Here is an 18418-nt window from a genome sequence, read left to right on the forward strand (position 1 = left end):
TGTGATTGTTATCTTTTTCATGTAAAGTGAAGGCAGTGCCTTCACATGTAAAAGTGCAAACTGCTTGTCTCCAAGAAGAAAAGATTTTGCCTTTCACTATGGACAATGGTTGCAAATACATAGTACCTTATACCCGTGGAATTCAGCTTTTTAACCAAATACGATATTTTGTATAAAATTATTTTAGATAAACAAATTTGATTCCAGAAAAAGGGGCAGATACTGATCAAAGGTCCTGTGTTACTTGTTTTCCACTAAGTAAATATTTGGCACATAAACAGTGATGTTGTGTTTTTTCCTCAGATTTTGAACTATCATATGCTGGAAATCCTGAAGAAGCAAAACAAAATTCTTTTCAACAACATTTGTAGGTGGGAAATCTGGGTGCCGTTAAACGCAATATGCCATTAAAGTGATGAATAAAACTATACACAGACTAGCCTCATATATAGAAGACAGAATATCAGCAGTATTGAGTTCTGATGTGAGGACCTCAAACACTATCACAGAAGAAATTTTGCACTGAAGTACAAAGAAAGATGCATTCAAGACTGTTTGCTTCAGTACATTTCAAGTGGCTTTTGGAACCACCCCTAGGAAATCAGTTGTCTTTGTGAAGGTGGTACCTGAAACTCTTCATATAACATCCCGAGCTGGTACACCATTATCTAGCAATACCCACCATAAAACTCAGTCCTCAGGTACTCAGAACTTGGTGTATATGCATTATGCTGCAGACTTTAATTATACATTATCTATTTTCCCCCTACACGATGGTAACAGTGGCCTCTTAGAATCTGTAGAATCATAGAATAGTTTGGGTTGGAAGGAACCTTCAAAGTTCATCTAGTCCAACACCCCTGCAATGAGCAGGGACATCTTCAACTAGAGCAGGTTTCCCAGAACCACATCGAGCCTGACCTTGAATGTCTCCAGGAGTGGTATATCCACCACCTCTCTGGGTGACCTGTGCCAGCATCAATACTGAGCTGCAGCAATACTGTGCAGTAAAGAAAACCTCAGTTGCAGGATACTTACCAATGTCAGTCACTATAGAGGCTGAAAATGGGTAGTAAATGACACAAGGGATTGCAGAAGTAGTTCCTTCTTCAAGATGGACAGCTGCCTGCAAAAGGCCTCACCTACTTCATCCTCCTCATCAGGTGGTCTGTAGCAAACATCCACAATAGTGTCACCCTTTCTGGTCTGCCCTTTAATCCTGACCCCTAAGCTCTTGACTTGCCCATCATCCACCCTGAGACAGAGCTCCATACATTCTAGGTGTTCTCTCGCACATGAGGCAACTCCACCACCTTGCCTTCCCGGCCTGTCTTTCCTAAAAAGCATGTAGCCATTCATGACATTCCAGCCATGTGAGCTATCCCACCATGTCTGTAATTGCAATGAGATCAAAGCCTAGCAACTGCACATAGATCTCTAATTCTTCCTATTGATTTCCCATACTACATGCATTGGTATACAGGCACTTCAGAGAAGTATTCTAGTGTGTGATTTTCACAGGAATGGTGCAAGAGGATGCCCCATAGTCATGAGCTGTATGCATTTCCTTGGCTGCAAGCAGTTGCTGGAGGTATCCCCACATGAGCCTTGTTTTGCATGTGGGTCCCTGTAATTCTCCCCTTCCCACACCTTTCCTAGTTTAACACTATCCTCACACAAGCACAACACAAAACACAGCAAAGCCTGTGAGGAAATTAATAATTCTAATTTTAGAAAGGATTGCAGTAAATAAGGCATCCGGCCACACATTGAACAAGGAGAATGTGGCCGAACATTGCTTAGTATGTTACGTGAGTGCAGCTCATCAGATGCACTGAATCAGGTGAGGATCCTCTTAAAAAGATATGTGATCACATAATCAAAAATCAAATTACAATTTACATGTAAGATAATGAACTCAGCCTTATTTCCTGCAGTAGTATTTCACTTGGCAGCCTTACTCATCTTCCTCTTTTAACATCGGTTTTGTTTTAATCACTGATGCTACTACTGTGCTCCACCAGAAAGTTTTTCCTCCAAGTGACTCCACCACAGAACTGACAACAAAATGTAGAATGACTGGTTAAGCCTTACCTTATACACTGCCAGAGCTCCGAAATGTTTAACAAAGATATCATAGATGTTTTTAGGAGTAGCGGAAAGGACTAGGACAAGTTGTTTAGCCTCGCATTTTATCCCTCTGCCACATAATATTTATGCAACTTGGAACAAATCTGGGAGATTGTATGTGAAGATTTGGATCTTCAACTGAATGAATTAGGCAGGTGAAACAGGAGAAGGTTGAGACTTGCATAGGGAGCATCCTACCATCTACCACTCAGTCAGTAATGAAAACCTCCTGATACTACTCCCAGCATGTTCTGGGAGAGAATGGCATCTGCTTTATCAGGTCAGGTTTCACTCAGTGTATATTGTGAGGCTTTAATTCCTACCTGTAACAGGAGGAAAAGGCAGGGGATAATAATTTACAGTCATTTATCACACATGACTGACAGAAGTTGCAGAAGGCTCCAAACCCCTTGCCCTGTGTCCCAGCTTCCCCTCCTTACGCCACTCTGATCTCCCACAGATGGGAATCTCCCAGATCCACGACATGACTTACTCTCACCACATTCAATCAGAGGTAGCCTTTGGCCTTCTTATATCATAGAGAACCTTGATAGAAACTGTAAAGTGGACTTACCGGGCTTCTTCCTGTGTGATGATTTTCCATGTTGAAATAAGATATTGTACCAGCAAATCAGCGCTACCCTGTCTGCATCCAGTTGAAAACTGCATCATATCCTGAAAATCCAAGGGTTGGAATGATGAGCAGAGTCAGGAAAACTGGACTTTGTTTTAGAAGAACAGGACTGTCAGGCTGATAGGTATTTGAAAAATGTTTGACAGACTTCAAAAAAATCCAGCTGAACACACATTTCTACTTTATTCTGCATCTAAAACTATTGTTCTGTTCTCTGACTGCTGCCCCTGCTGAACACTATCTTTGCAATACTTGTCTCTACAGGGAATTTTATTTCAGTGTCAGATTTTCTAGATCATAAATATTACTTTAAAAAAACACAGAATGGCCACATATGTTTCATTCCAAGAACCTGATTCAGTGAAGACCTGTAAACACTTTACTCATCTCATCATCCAAACTCCAACCTGAGTAACTAGCATTGTGAAAAATGTTATCTCTGATAGACATGAAAATAAAATGAAAAATAGAAATATAGTGTTGATGTATGATTAAAATTTGATTTCATTTGCAGGATTAGAACCATCTGTCATGGGGTTTTTTACAATGTTTTCAACTATGTTCTTGCCTGTTTTCAAGTGTGTCCACTGTTGACTAAAAGGAAAGATTACATTTCTTTAAAATATTAGGCTTACATTCTTACTGAAGAATTAGACCACTTCCACATTTTGTCTTTGAAAATGAAGGGTCTACAAAAGAAGAACCATATCTTTTGTCTCAGCACATCACTGAAAATAGGAATTTTGTTTGCATGAGGAGTAGGATAGTTGACAAGGAAGAATAAAAGCTAAAACAGCTGAAGCAATTATTCTGCCTTCTTCCTATGTCAACCATGACCATTTCAGGTAAGGTTTCCGTAGGAGAGGTCATTACTGTGCAGAGCTCCTTCTCTACAAACATCATCCTTGACACTCACTTTACACTGTCATAAGTGTCCCTGCTTCAGTGCTATCTGCCATCATGGGGCTTCTAAGCTGCAGCTGCAAATCACTCTACATCAGCTAGATATAAATTGTCCCAGAGTCTCTCAGCAGCTTTCCTGCTACCACCATCTGGACACTGGAAATCCCCATTGTTCTGGCCAGGGTTGCTCAGCACTCTTGCCATTTCAGCCGCAAGTTTAGGGCCAGTTCAATGAAACCAGTAGGTTAAGTTCTCCTTTTCTATCTCTTTCCCCTTTCGTGTCACAGACCCCATGTTAGCCATCTCCATCCCTCTAGCCCTGGGAAAGCCTACAGGTGGGTGTCTCTGGTTTCCACCTGAGAGCACTGTGCTGCTCTCTGCCCTTGGGTCAACCAGTGCTATTTTTAATAACCACTTCAAATGCCTTACTATCCCCTTCTTCCCTTTCACTATTGCCATCAAGCATCACGCCCTTCCATTCAGGTTCAGTGCAAGTGGACTTGCTTTACCACAGGACAGACTGTGTGACCTTTACCTATTATGGCCAATAAGAATGTCTACACTTATTTAAAAAAGCTTTTAAATCAATATAAATATTTTAGTACACTTCAATTCTTCAATGGATTGTTTGATCAAGATGAAAACTAGTCAAAGTCTGACTAAAATGCTACAATATTGAAAACAGAAAAAAAAGGGCAAAATTCAAACTGCAGTTTTCACAGCCCCTATGGCTTCAGACTATACTCATGGAATTCATTCTCTTGAATATTTCATGTCCTCTAGAAAAGACGATATTTAATTCTCACACTGCTATAGATGAAATACAGAGAAAAAGGTGACAACAATAAATATTTTAAGACCTTTTTTTTCCCCACAACATTAAAATACGTAACAAACTTGAGGCACAGTAACAGAACAATTAGTCAGTAAGATCACAAAAGCTGCCCCAAAAACCTTCAATACCTGCCTGTCCCCTGAGGAGCATGGTGCTATCAAGTTTTCTGTCCTGTACATGACAGAGGTTTTATTGTTTCTCTAATCTGCTCCAGTCTGCAGGGAACAGTGTGATTAAGATACTACCTTTAATGGACAGACCACTTTCCAAGTTATACTGCACACCCTGAAAAATTGCTTTGAGATACAGGGAGAAGCAGTCAAGGGGTAGACTGTTGTGAATTTTGCTATTGCTATTGTTCTTTCTTTTTCTTTTAATAAAGCATTGTAATTAGTTAGCTGGCTGAATGGGCTAAGTGTCTGCCAAAGGAGACGTGTCATCTATTACGCAACATGGGGACTACCATCCTTTGCTGCTAAACACACTAAAGATATCATGCATAATATAAATATCCACAGGCTAAATAAATGCATTTAACTTATCTATTCTTTTACCAGCTCCAGCTCACACCATGTCAATATGCTATAGCTTGGGAAGCCAAAATTCAGTTCTATTGATTGCCGTGGGAAAAAGGGGGACAGTATTTCTCCCCAGTCTAGATTACCAGAAGGCCTAGTATGTGTTGCACTCCAAAGCACACATTCGATGCATTTCTTCCTACTCCATCACCTGGTCCCCTAATAACAGAATAAGAAACTGAACTTTGAAAACAGAAAGAAGAAACCAAAAACGTCTATCCAATACACACATACATTATATAAAAACATTAATGCATGTTTAGTATACATATAGTCAATATAAATAAATGCATTCGCATACTCATGCATGCTCTTATGATTCAAAGAAAGATTAGATGAAGGTTCAGACTGCCAAACACACAATTCATTAACTTTATAAAAAAGCCAAACATGTCATTGATTTACTCCATTAATATTAAAATGATGTATTTTCCATATAGTCTTCCATAAGCTCCCTTAAAGGACATGCTGTTTATGTAGCATCAGCCTCTTCCATCTACTATTTTCCTTAGAGTTATATTTGGGGCATTGCTGATAAGGAGTTGTATGAAGAACGTCCAGTGATAATCTGTGGTAACGATTGTTGCTTGACTTAAAATAAAGAGGAACAGCCTTTTAAGGTCAACATCAGTTCCATGTTTGGATTGCTTCTACTATTTGGAAGGAGTTGACATGATTTAAATTACTAAGTAATGTGAAAATACATTACTAGCAGAAGACCGCTGTCTGTGTAAATATTTTATGGGTAGAGTCACCCGACATTGGTTAATAAGGTAACACAGATTCAAAGTTATTTATGTTGACTCATATTTTTAAGATGAGGCATTTAAAAACAAGAAAATATGACAGAGTTGATCAGGACATATGACAGTGGCTCACAGAAACACTTTGTATCTTGCATGTCACAAACAGCTCTTTTAAATTACTGATTGAAAAGAGATGTAGCATTGTCCATGTGAAATATATTGAATGCATGACACAATGAGTCACCTAGTGAACGTAACTTAAATAGCTATAATTCTTGGTTTTGCAGAGATGAAAGAAAAAGGTCCTGATAGGCTGCGATTCTCTTAGATCAATATTCTCATGAAAATAGAAATTATCATCTCCCATGTGTACATGACATCAAACGCAATAGGAAACATATCCATCATAAGTACATGAATGCTATCTCCCTCAGGCTGACAGTATGATTAGGGCATGAGTGCAGCTCATGGGCTTAATATATTAAAACAGCCTTCCCCTTGCTACTCCCTGATCTGCCTTCATTCGCAGGCAGATCCTGGCTTCCATGCTGCATTGCTCAGTTTGGACCTACAACACTACTGCATTGCTCAGTTTGGACATAAGACTTGGGGGGAACTTAGGACTCTCTACAACTACCTGAAAGGAAGAGGGAGCAAGAAGGCAGCTGATCTCTTTTCCCAAATAACAAGTGATAAGGCGAGAGGTAACTGCCTCAAGCTGTGACAGCGGAGGTTTAGGCTGGATATTCAGGTATTGGAACAGGCTACCCAGGGAAGTGGTGTAATCACTGTCCTTGGAACTATGCAAGAACTGTGTAGATGAGGTCCTTAGTGACACGGTTTAGCGGTGTCTTGGCAGTGCTGGGATATTGGTTGGACTTGATAATCTTAAAGGTCTTTTCCAAGCATAGTTGATCCTATGATTCCATGATTCTATTTGCTGCCTGGGCTAGTGCAGGTGGTCTTTCTCACTGATCTTTTCTGATCTTTGTTGCACAAGACCAAAGAGAAGTGCAGCTCACACTGTCCCACTGCCACTGCCGCCGAGGGTCCCATGGTCCATGAAACAGGGAGATGGGGGATGATGCAGCGAACTTGTGCAGGGGCTACAATACGATGGCTTGCCTTGTGCAGAGGCCATCACTAGCATGAGAGTCAGTGGCCAGAAGGCTTCTGGAAGCCTTTTTCCTCTGCATACTTTCCTCAAGAGTGATAAATTCTGTACCATCCTTTCTTCTGGGCAATGCCTCAGAAACCTGTCTTAGTCTTTTCAAGAGACTTGGGAGCAACAAAACACATACAGGAATTGCAGCTGATTTTACAAAGCTGCACAGTGATGAACTCCTGCGTGTCATTTCTGTGCAGGGCAGTCTTTCATGTTTATTGTGAGGTAAACATTTCCATCAGCTGATTACAGATTTCATCAGGGCCATGAAGGCTTTCCTTAAGTCTCTCCTGAACACTCTGGCCAAACAAAATACATTCCTTTGCTTAAATACTGGGCCATATGGCCCAATTAATATGAATTTGAAGTGTTTGCAACTCAGCTTGTTCCAGGGAGGTCCTCAGGCAGTATTTTAATTTCATTTTACAACTTGGTCTCTTGCAGTTTTACTGTGTTTCATTACTTTTTGCACAAAAAAGTCTTATGTTCAACATAGATGGTACATAACAAGGCAGAGTGAGAGCTGTTCAAGAAGCTGCTTCATAGCGTTGACTGTTTTAAGTGTACAGATGGAGATAATACTCATGTTTTGAGTAATCTGGCAACTTGATACACTAGGATTTAATTCACAAGATATCAAGACATCAACCAGATTCAGAGCAGAACTAGAGGTTCCTGTTCTCTTACCACTGGGAGCTCATCACTGAATGTCCTCACTCCTGTACAGTTGGTACCATGCTGATTTGCTAGTACTTGCAGGAGCCTCAAGCAGTTCACCTAGCGTTCCCTTGCCGCCAGGAAAAGCTTTTGTGTGTGTTGGCAATTTCAAGATATTTATTATACAAATCCAACAGTTAGAACTGTATATTTAGGTGCTACTTCTAGCAGGCTCTATTGTTCATCCACTCTTAGATACAGAGCCAAAGTGTTACCCTACTATTCCAACAAGGAAAGGAACATATGAAGGATGTTCATGATTAATTTGAAAGACGGTGGTCATAAAGCCACATTTCCGCTCTAGAAGATACACCTAAGCAAGAGCTGTGGAAAGCCAATGGTTTGGTGGAAATACAATATAGCAATTGTAGTAAAGGGTTTCTGGACCTGTAAAGAGGAAGTTAAGTACATATTCCTGAGAGGCCAGGGTATGCACTGGGCATGCCCTTGCTGACCTGTTCCTAGGAAGAGAAATCATGCAGGAAAGCTGGTTGGCACCATGTGTCACTCTCTATAGGCCAGGTCACAGCTGCAGAAGCAGTGAAACTATTTTCATTAAAGTTTAGGCAGACAGTCTAAACTTAGGCATTCTCACACCCTCACACGACTGTTGCACATGCATACAATTGCAGAGGCACAGACACGCACCCACCCTGAAGCAGCTGAAGATGAAAACAAAAAATCCAAACAAAAAACCCAACCCTTATGTTCACAGTTTGGTGCTGTGAAACCTCACATGGGAGTGATCTGTTTCTGGACTGCTAAAATAAAATCCCTGAGAAATGAAGTTTATGATGTGTGAAATAATGTACATGGACAACCCTCCCTTCCCCCCACTCCTCAAAATAAACCCCGTGCTCCCCATATACACCCAATCGATCTTCCTCTCTGAGGTCACAGCTTCACAATCTCATCCTTCCCTTCCACCCATCATCCAGCCCCCCCCTTCCCCCCCCCCAGTTTACGCAATAGATTATATGCAACGCGTGATATTTGGAAGCCACATCCTGCTGTAGGCAGGGCTGGCTGTACTCCCTAACACAACGCTTGGGGATGACTCTGCTTCCAGCAAGTGAAGTCAATGCGCTGGACGTGGTTTAATTGGTGCCAGCTTTGTCCTATTAACAAGTGTCGGCTTTCTTCACTTGATGCATCAAGCAGTGATGTTCTGCAGGTTAGAGCGCCCTTATGCATTAAAGCCTTTTGTATATGTTGCTGCCTGATTAGACAGGAAATATGCATGGCACCAGGGGATAGTTCACGTGAGTAAAGTTACTTGCATGCATATGCATGTGCAAAACAGGGGCTCCAGATGCGAAATACATCTTTTTCTAATCCCTGAGCTACTCCCTGTGTGTATGTCTATATACACATTGCATGCTTATTACTTTTTATTACTTTTAAAAATGAAAAATAAAATTGGCTTGAATTTAGTTTGAGGATTGGCACCAATCCAGGACAATTCTTGTTTTAACTAAAACAGTTTGCCCACTGCTAATTTTAACACAAGTAATTTATTTCATTAACATGGATGCAAATAGTGTGTTCACCCTTCCTACCAGGAAGCCTTGTAATTCTAGCACAAAGCCTTGGAAACAGAGATGCCACAGATGTGGGGAGATGATCTTTTGTCTGGGAAAAGATATTTCTAAAGACACCTAATTTTCATACCTGCCTTTGCTACCTATGCAGGAGGGAGGAAGCTAAAAGCCTCACACTCCCAGATGTCTGCAAGGACATAACTGAGACATTGAGTCTAATTATCCCAGGCCTTTCATTCCCTTTAACTTCAGTGAACATACAGAGTACCTGGCTCCATTTTGGCAGATGATAAGACCGTAAAGCACTACACCTTCAACTAGGAGCAGGAGGGGGGAAAGCGAGGGGTAATTGCTATGTATAGACAGTGCAGTCACTGAGAGACCTTTAACATGCTTGTCTTTCCATAGTAAAGTTTTTTGCAGTCTATGAAAGAATGACTCTGTTATTCCTCACCAAGCTTCGGCACATGACCGAGCTTTTTCTACCATTCAAGGAATGTAATTTGAACTAGATTTAGACTCCTCTGCGTGGCCAAGCATGATGCCCACTGGAATGTTCAGCTTATGTGGAATTGTTTGGTTCAGTTTAAATAAATAAATAGCATTAAAATCTAATCATGGAAAGTGTAGCTGTTAAAAATAGACCGAGGTAGCATTCACCCAAAGCATCAAGAAAAGGTATGTGCAGGAGGTATACTGAGAGCCGATTCATCAAGTGCAGGAGCAACCAGACGGCCAACGCTGGCGAGGTTTCAGGCACGTAAGCATCACCACTGCATCTCCACCCTGCCACAGGAGTTCTCAGCAGAAGTTAGACCAGTTTCTTTTTTTTTTTTTGCCATTCAGCCACCTGTTTTCCCTTCAATCAGATTCTCCATGGGGACACAAGATCCTCATCGAGCTACCTGTGGCGAGCCTGGCACCCAGCATGAAAACCACCACATGCAATATCTCTCCACCTGTGAAGCAGCTGTTCAAAAATGTAGCAATATCAGACAGGATATTTCTTTTGTTTGTTTGTTTGTTTGTAGCTTTTGATACTGAGTTTTGTTTGTCTGCACCGCAGTAAAACCTCAGTAAGCAAAAGACGGCATAAATGCAGACGGCAAAGAGCTGCTGTCTCAACTTGTTTCACCTTGTACCCCTTTCTGCTTATCTTCAGTCATCAGCCTTAAACATAACACTGTTATCATTCTTGATTAGGACATATAAATGAAACAGGGCATTTAATGAAAAATCTTGCAAGACATTTTACGTATCCAATTCCATGGTCAGGTTGGGTTTTGAGTACTTGTGAATATTCATGAATGGAAAAGAATATTCCCTCTGGTGCAACATATTTTGGATTTTCCAGGATGCAGCATAGGAACACACAAGAGTGATGGCCATGGTATATTATGGGACCTTTAAAGTACCCTGGAATTCAGCCAGGAGTGCTTAGTCCAGACAGCAGCTGCCACAAAGACCTGGGGTAGCTTTTCTGAAAGAGCACACTCCCTTTTTCACTAACATTTTCGGATGGAATTCCACGGAATTCCACCTTCCCTTTTGCTCCTGCAAAATTAGATGCCTATGGAAAACAGAAAACTTTCTGACCAATTATACTCAAGTGTACCAGGGGTATTTGGTAGTTTAATTTGTCTATATATTTCTGACAGACAAACGATGGTGCTGTCTGTAGGGATGGCCGACAAGGTGCTCAGCTGCCTGTTCCACCTGCACTGCACAGAGAACAGACCAATTCATGCACCTGCTTCTGAGCCACTAGCTTACAGTGAGATTTGGTTTATTACTGGTTTATTATTTGGTTTATTATTACTGGTTAGAACTTGCTTTAGAGTACTGATTTACACATGAAATCTCTGCAGGAACTGACTGATCATCAGGCCAGATCTTCCTGTGTGACAACCAGGTAGGAAGCCCAGAGCAATGACTTTATCCCTTCTCCAAAGGTAAGCTCTCCCTATGCCTCAGTTAAGCCTAGTTCTGCATAACACTAGTCATCTCCTTGTCCCCAAACCTTACAACTTCCATATATAACGCAGTCAAGGAATGGGAGTACAATCAGCATTTTTCAGGAAGGAAATCTAGCACTCAAGGTCATTTAGTCACAGACTGGAAATTTCCTGAGTCTTCTCCCAGTGACCTGTGGTCACTGCTATTGGCTCAGACAAGGCCCAGTTCAGATTTTAAGCGTTGTGGGTGACATCAGGTCACCCTGAGAAATTTCACTAAGGACTTCAGAAAATGTACGTCGGTTTTAAGTTTTACAGGACTGAATAAAGGAAATAAAAAAACCTATGAGAACTATGTACATTCCTGATGAATGTTGCCTACAGAAATGTACCTTTCATTCATTCAACTGTAAATTTATCAAAGGTCCCAAGAATATGCAGGTGCCAAAAGAATCAGTTCTCTGACACTTTGGTTCTGAAAGCCTGCAGAACGCATCTTCCTCCTTTGCCCGATACATCTAACCATTAAAAGATCAATTACCCAATTTGCATTCTGCTGCAAATAGCCTATTTACACTTGACAAGGAATGCCTGAAAAGCTCACAGTTTGAAAAGCTTGCCCAGAGCAATGGAAAACAAGGTGAGATGCCACAGAGCACATATGGGATCCCAGAGACTAAGTAAAGACTAAGAGAATGAGCAGCTTGAAGAGGATGCCTGGCAGGTCTGCTGTGCTGTTCCCTGTGATTGCCCATCTCCGAGCTGCAGCATCCTGAGCCTGTGCCTCGAGTGACTCAGCGCGGCAGGCAGGGTGTGACAGCCACACTGCTGCGGCACCCAGCCCTAGCCAGTAACATCACCTTCCCTTGGGACACACTGAGTCAGCCACAGCGTCGCTAGGATGTGGAAATATTGCCCTTAGTCCTAGGGCTGGCTTTTCCTCTGGATAGTCTTACCGTGCTCCGCCACACAGGGTATACCTTACCACTGAGTGGAGGGAAGAAATGGAAGCAACAGCTAAATAACAAGGTAGGGCCAAACAGGGCTCCGACAGGAGTGACAGTGGGGAAACATAGCTGTAAAAATGGTCTTGAAAATGAGCAGTCTGAATGTGTTAAACAACAAAAAAAAAAAAAAGGGGGGGGGAGTGTAAGTTTGCTCTTCATACCCTTAATAAGTTTCCTCTTCCTACTGTTGAATTGGACAGCACGCCTCAATACAGCTCTACACTGCTAGGTAGAACTGTGAAGCAAACCACATTTATCTGCTGAAATACTTATTCATTGCACGTTTCAAAAGAGTGCCCTGTCAAGCCCAAAGGAACTCCAGGAGCTCCTGGAGACTCTTAATCTCCAACTTTCTCACCTCCAACACCTTCCACACTGTAATCTCAAATTCAAAGTTCCTTTATTGTTGCATATGGGAAGATCACAGAACGGAGACTGTAGCATAACTCTTTCTTTTCAAACATCCGTTTCCTGGTTGCCAACTTTTTTTCCTACACCACCTCTCATGTGGCTGTTCCTAGTCACTCCCTTTCCTTCCTCCTGCTCTGAGACCTGCAGCTCCACCGCTGTAAAAATAGCTGGTGTGGAAGGCTGACTCCTCTTGCTAGAGGACTGAAACAGCTGTGGCTGCTTGAAATGTGGAAGGACTGCCCAAATGATTCATCTTGCCGCTCTTCCCCAGCCCTTTTCTTGCTTTGCTGCTTTTCCAAAACACTGTTTCTTATTGGCAGATACCTGATTGTTGTGACCATTCTGATGGAGCTCTCCTAATGTACCATGGGAAAGAAAAAAGGAAGCTTTGGGAGGTACCTCTCATACTCTTGAGGGCATGTGCTGACTTCTTCTTAAGTAGTCCGGGAGTAGCTAAAAATATGATCAATATAATAAGTAGAGAGAATATATTTTACCTAAAGCAAATGGAATAAGCAACAGCAGTAAAAGCAAAGAGACTAAGTCCAAACCATCGCTCACTGGTAAAAACCTCATTCTGACATATGGTTATGTTTATGGTTTTGTATGATATTTAAATATAACAGGGAAGAACAACATTTGTTAAAAAACCCACTGATCTTAAAATGGAACAAAAATCAAGGCATGTGGATGAATGTATCCATTAACTACATAGGAAGCTGCTTTTGTCTGATCACAGCTTTTTAAATCTAGTCTCAAGATTATTCTTTAGATGACCATTAATATATACTATAGTTTAGAAGGGTATCCATTTGTCCTATTAAACCTCTATAAGGGAGATGTATTTGGAAAAGGCAAATGAAGCACATTAGCCTTTCTGCTGAGAAAATAACATGTGAGTCAGAGTACAATTCTGGTGAAGACAGACACTATTAAAGCTCACTTCAAGGAACTCCAAGTTTTCTTTATCCAAAATGTTCTGCTCCTCTTCATTGTTATATTCACCAGGTTGAACAGGCCACTACTGCCTACTGCTCTTTTTTTTTCAGTTTTCTCAATGTTGTAGTTTTGAAAAGACCGTTTGCAAACTTACGCTGGGATGACAATCTCCAGCAAATGCCAAGCTGTCTTAAAGAGCAGGCCCCTGAATATTCCCAAGGACCTGTTGTAAGCATGTTGCAAATACGTGGACAATACTATAGCCTTTAAATTGTGATTGGCTGGATTGTCAATTGCTGATGTTGCACTCCAGATAAGTTGCTCCCCTAGAGTCTCACTAAAACCTGTAGAAACCTATTTAATGCTATATTTATCATGTCTAAAACCCTTTTGATTTCATCAAATTGCAGATTTTTAATAAAAAAAAAAAAAGCTGGATGAATTCTAGTCGCATGCAAATGAAGACTGTATGTAATGAGATAATCTACCTGTGATCTGCTGCCAGCTTGAGTGAGACATAGTTCAAGGTAAAATGTGTTTAGAGATCTGAAGTAGTAGATTACCAGCAAAGAAAACATTCCTGTTTCCTTATCTTAGGGAGACTGGCTTCCTGCTAGTTGTGGATCCTCCTCCTGCATGAAGTTCTAAAACAACCTTGTTCAGCATTTTCAATTTCATTTGGTAGTGATAATGCAGGTTATATGTATAATCAGTGTGGCAGTTCAGATTCCCTTTTTGGCTCCCACAGTGGGTAGTACTGGAGTTCATGCAGTATCATAACAGATGATTTCACAGCACACTAATTACATAGGGTTTTCAAAGTACTTTGAAGATGAAAAGTGCCATATCAGTGCAACTCCAGGTATTATTGTTTATATAGCATACATAATCATTAGCGGAAGCCTAGCTTTAAGTCCCTTTGGGACTAAGGTGGGAGGAAGATTTGGACAAATTCCATCTCCTCGAACTTTCACTGCATCTGGTTAAGGTAGACAGCTAGCATTCTGAGTTCCTTTGCTGTCTCCTTAATTATAAAATACTAAGAAAAAGAAAGTGATTGAAGCAAATGTGGACTCTCAGGAGGTGAGATACAAAATTACTTTCAGCCAAAACTTACAGTACTTAACACCTGTAAGATTCATTCTCAAGGAAATAGAATTAATTCACTCATTCTGAAGGAACAAAGTAGGAGAAACGCCACCTTATTAATTTATAAATATTTAATGGAGCAGCATATTCCAAGATACTGAAGTTCTTTTTACAACATGACACAAGGGAAAAATAATCACTACAGAAAGCTTTTCAGTACAAAACATTAAACACCTATTTCATAAGTGATATGCAGAAAAGAAGTGGGCAGTTGGAGAAGACGGCTGCATGGGAGGAGTGGAGAAGATTAACAGGATGTTACGGCTCCCAACAGAAGCCTCAGCTAGAATAGAAGAGGGAGTAATTTCTACAGTTTTCACAGTCATCCATGCAGAAATCCTTTCATACCTTTACTTTTTAGGACAAGGAATGGCAATTGACGATTCTGCCTTGATTCTACAGGAAATCCTACAGGAAACAATACACTTTCTCTACTCACATACCTTGATAGCACTAACTGAACATCCAGCCTACCACTGAAGGACTGAATGCTACAGTCAGCCCAAAGTCCACAGAGCTGGGGGGTACCAACAGCCAAAATGGAGGCAGAACAAATTCGTCAGAGATTGCCTTAGACCTCAGCAAGTTACACAGGGCCCATGGATTCATGGTTGGATCCTATGCATGCTCCTGAAGTAAAACTGTAGGACCCTGCATGAAAGAAGGTACAAAACTCAGAGCAGGGTTTTCATCTCAAGTCACTCAACAGAAACTCCTTGTCTTCAACAGAAGCACACCAGGTCACACCAGGTAGCATTCTTGCCTGAGTAATACTTCTTCGCCTCCACACACAAAACCAAGGTGACAATCTTACAGTTGGCTATATACTCAGCTTTCAAACAACTATGATGAGTCTCCCAAATATACGGCAGAGTACTCCCAGTGAAACACTTTGAAGTAATGATGCATAGATAATTCTGAATATTCCCCTTTGAATAAGGAAATTCAAAGTGTAAGCAGAGCCTGTGTTTTGAAGAGGCCTCCCTGTGGAGAGTGTCCTATTATATGTAAATACCACTGAGCATAGCATGCAAATATGGTCATTAGTGAAGGCTTGAACTTTTCCAGAACAACTTCAATTTTGAGCCAAGCTACTTCAACCTTCAAAAGCAGCAAACTCTATGACTCAGCAGAAGCTAGGGCTGAAAAAGCCTGTTTCAGCAAGGGCTGGTGGTTTTAAGATGCTAAAGTATCCAGAGGCTTTTCTAATCCCTTAAGCTATTTTCCATGCTTTTTTTTTTTCTTGGTTAGTTGTAGACGTGCAGAAGAGAACTACTGCATATTCCATGATTGCACTGTTTTGCGATCAATTGTCATTGTATTTCTTTACATATTTGGGCTGCTTATGGTTTCAACTACAGAGCTTTTATAGATGGGAAAAGGAGGAGGTAGAGAAGAGGGTGCAAAGACTACTACCCAAGCAAAGCTCACAGAACTACTGAGAACAGAGGCACATTCAGCAGCATTAAAAAAAAAAAAAAAACAACTCAGGTGTTTGGGATATAAAAACCTTTCTAATAAGGATAAGGAGAAGGAGAAGAAAAGTGAAGATTTGACTCCTTAGCTGCCCAACTCAGCAGTTAGATGCATGTTATAGTGTACCCTACACTCCCTTATCTAGTCCTGTGTAAATTTGACATGGACATCACATAAATGCATTTCATTAAAGAGTTCACATCTGTCTGTAAAAATCTTTTAGATTACTTTCTATAAACTTGCCTCTGCACTGAGCTATGGTAAAAAGAAAGTTGTGAGCAAATAGTATGATTCACATATTCAAATGGTCACCATTCAAGAGTAGCTGATACCCAGAAGCTTCCCACTTGCAGTTACATCAATGAAAATTAGATGTCATAATATATCTTTCTGGATCCAATCTGTTTATGTCTGAAATTGAGAGGAACTTTTACATTGATTTAAATGACTGAAACCCTGGAACTCATGTGAGCATTTTCTGTCTGTTCTAATGGGAAGTATGCAATTGAGGTCTAGGCTTGTTCCAAGGAGCAATTTAAATGTCTGAACATTTTCCCTTTTATACTGGCCTAAGCTCAGATGTCTCATTTCTTATGCACACTTCCCCAACATAGTAGCAGAGACCCAGTCTTTTAAGTGACGAGTCCACAGTCACCAGAAAGTCATTACTTTTGACCAGCTGACACCCTCAACTGTGTATTACTGACCCAGTACAGCCTATCCCAGACTCTGCCTCTAGCTTCTAGCACTGTGCTTCCTCAGCACTTAAAAGGAGTTAATGTAAAACAATCACTGTAAAAACATGTCTGTCTTTGCCCAAAGTGCCTTTGCATTGCAAATTCCAGCAAGCCGGTAAGCTGGATGCAGCACTTCAGCTACCATGAGAAAAGAGTGAGGGGAGCCATTTTGGAGGCAGTTGGGTTTACTGAGCAGCTGGATCTATTTAAACTGCTTCCGCACATAGTACCCGTAGATAATGCTTGCTATGAATACATGCACAGTGTCTGTATTGCTTCGTAGGGTCTCCTGGTAGCGCTCTATGTTACAAAGTATTTAAGACAAGTTTAGTACATTCCTTTTTTTTGTGTGTGTTGATCAAAATACCTTTAAAATAATACAGGAACCAATAAACTCTTCCTGTTTCACTCTAGTGATGTGCTAGCATCATGTAATTTACATCTGACACACTTTCCAGGACTCACAGAGTCTGGGTGTGAGTATGTCCTTAGGCACAGTCAAAAGCACATGGTTTAAGTCAGAGAAAGGCAGTCATCTCTTTGTAGAGCTGGTCTTGCAGCCCTGTGTTTCTGGAGCTATTATGTTAGAATAAATCAGAGTAAAATGGAGGGCCATCAAATAGTTTCAAGGGACTGAGCCAGAGAATATGTCTAGGTAGGGAATTCTCAGGCGTGACTTACGCTTCTGACCTTATTGTCTATGTTGGCAGTAGAAATGAAAGTAGTGTAGGAGCAGCTTCAACAGCTCCATCCCATCAGAGGACTGCTTTTTTTTTGCCAGAGAAATCCTCAAGGGCCATGTGCCTCACCTCAGTTGTCAGAGTCCTCTGGCAGATATAATGTAAATGCAAATGGATGGAGTGAATAGCAGAAGGAAGACGTCTTTAAGGAGATGATGGTCAATCTGACTACTCATATAATGCACTGCATTAAAAAACTATTGTATATCGGGGCAGTGCACGAGCTCACAAGAAGGCTCAGTCCTGCCAGGTTAGGATTAGCAGTAGATGTTTTACAGGAGTAAGGTAAAACCTATTTTCTGCCCTATTTTGTTTAAATTCTGGAAAAGGGAGCAGTGGTAATCATAGAGGAATTACAAGAATTAAAAGCAGCCCTGACCCAGTGGGGTAAAAGCAGCCTCCACCAAATCTGAAGGAGGTTTTGATATGACATATCCAGAAGTCCACATTACCAAGGCCAAGGTAGCTTCAGATCTGGATCGACTCGCGGATTTGAGTTGCAAAACTCTACCCCTTACATCACTACTATTTTTTTTCTTGAATCAGTACCACACTGCAGAGAAATTCCGAGGGAAACACCAGCACAGTGGCAATGGGCAGTCGAGTTGGTGATTCTATGTAGCACAGCAGCACCACTGCCAGCCATGGTTCTGGAACAGTGAGATGAGCACATCATTTAAAACTGACCCATTTCAGGGTGTGTGAGAGGTACACTGGCACAAAGTTCCAGTTCTCAAGCTATTACTGTAGTTTCC

Source organism: Lathamus discolor, chromosome 5 (assembly GCF_037157495.1).
Source record: "Lathamus discolor isolate bLatDis1 chromosome 5, bLatDis1.hap1, whole genome shotgun sequence".
Lineage (NCBI taxonomy): Eukaryota > Metazoa > Chordata > Aves > Psittaciformes > Psittacidae > Lathamus > Lathamus discolor.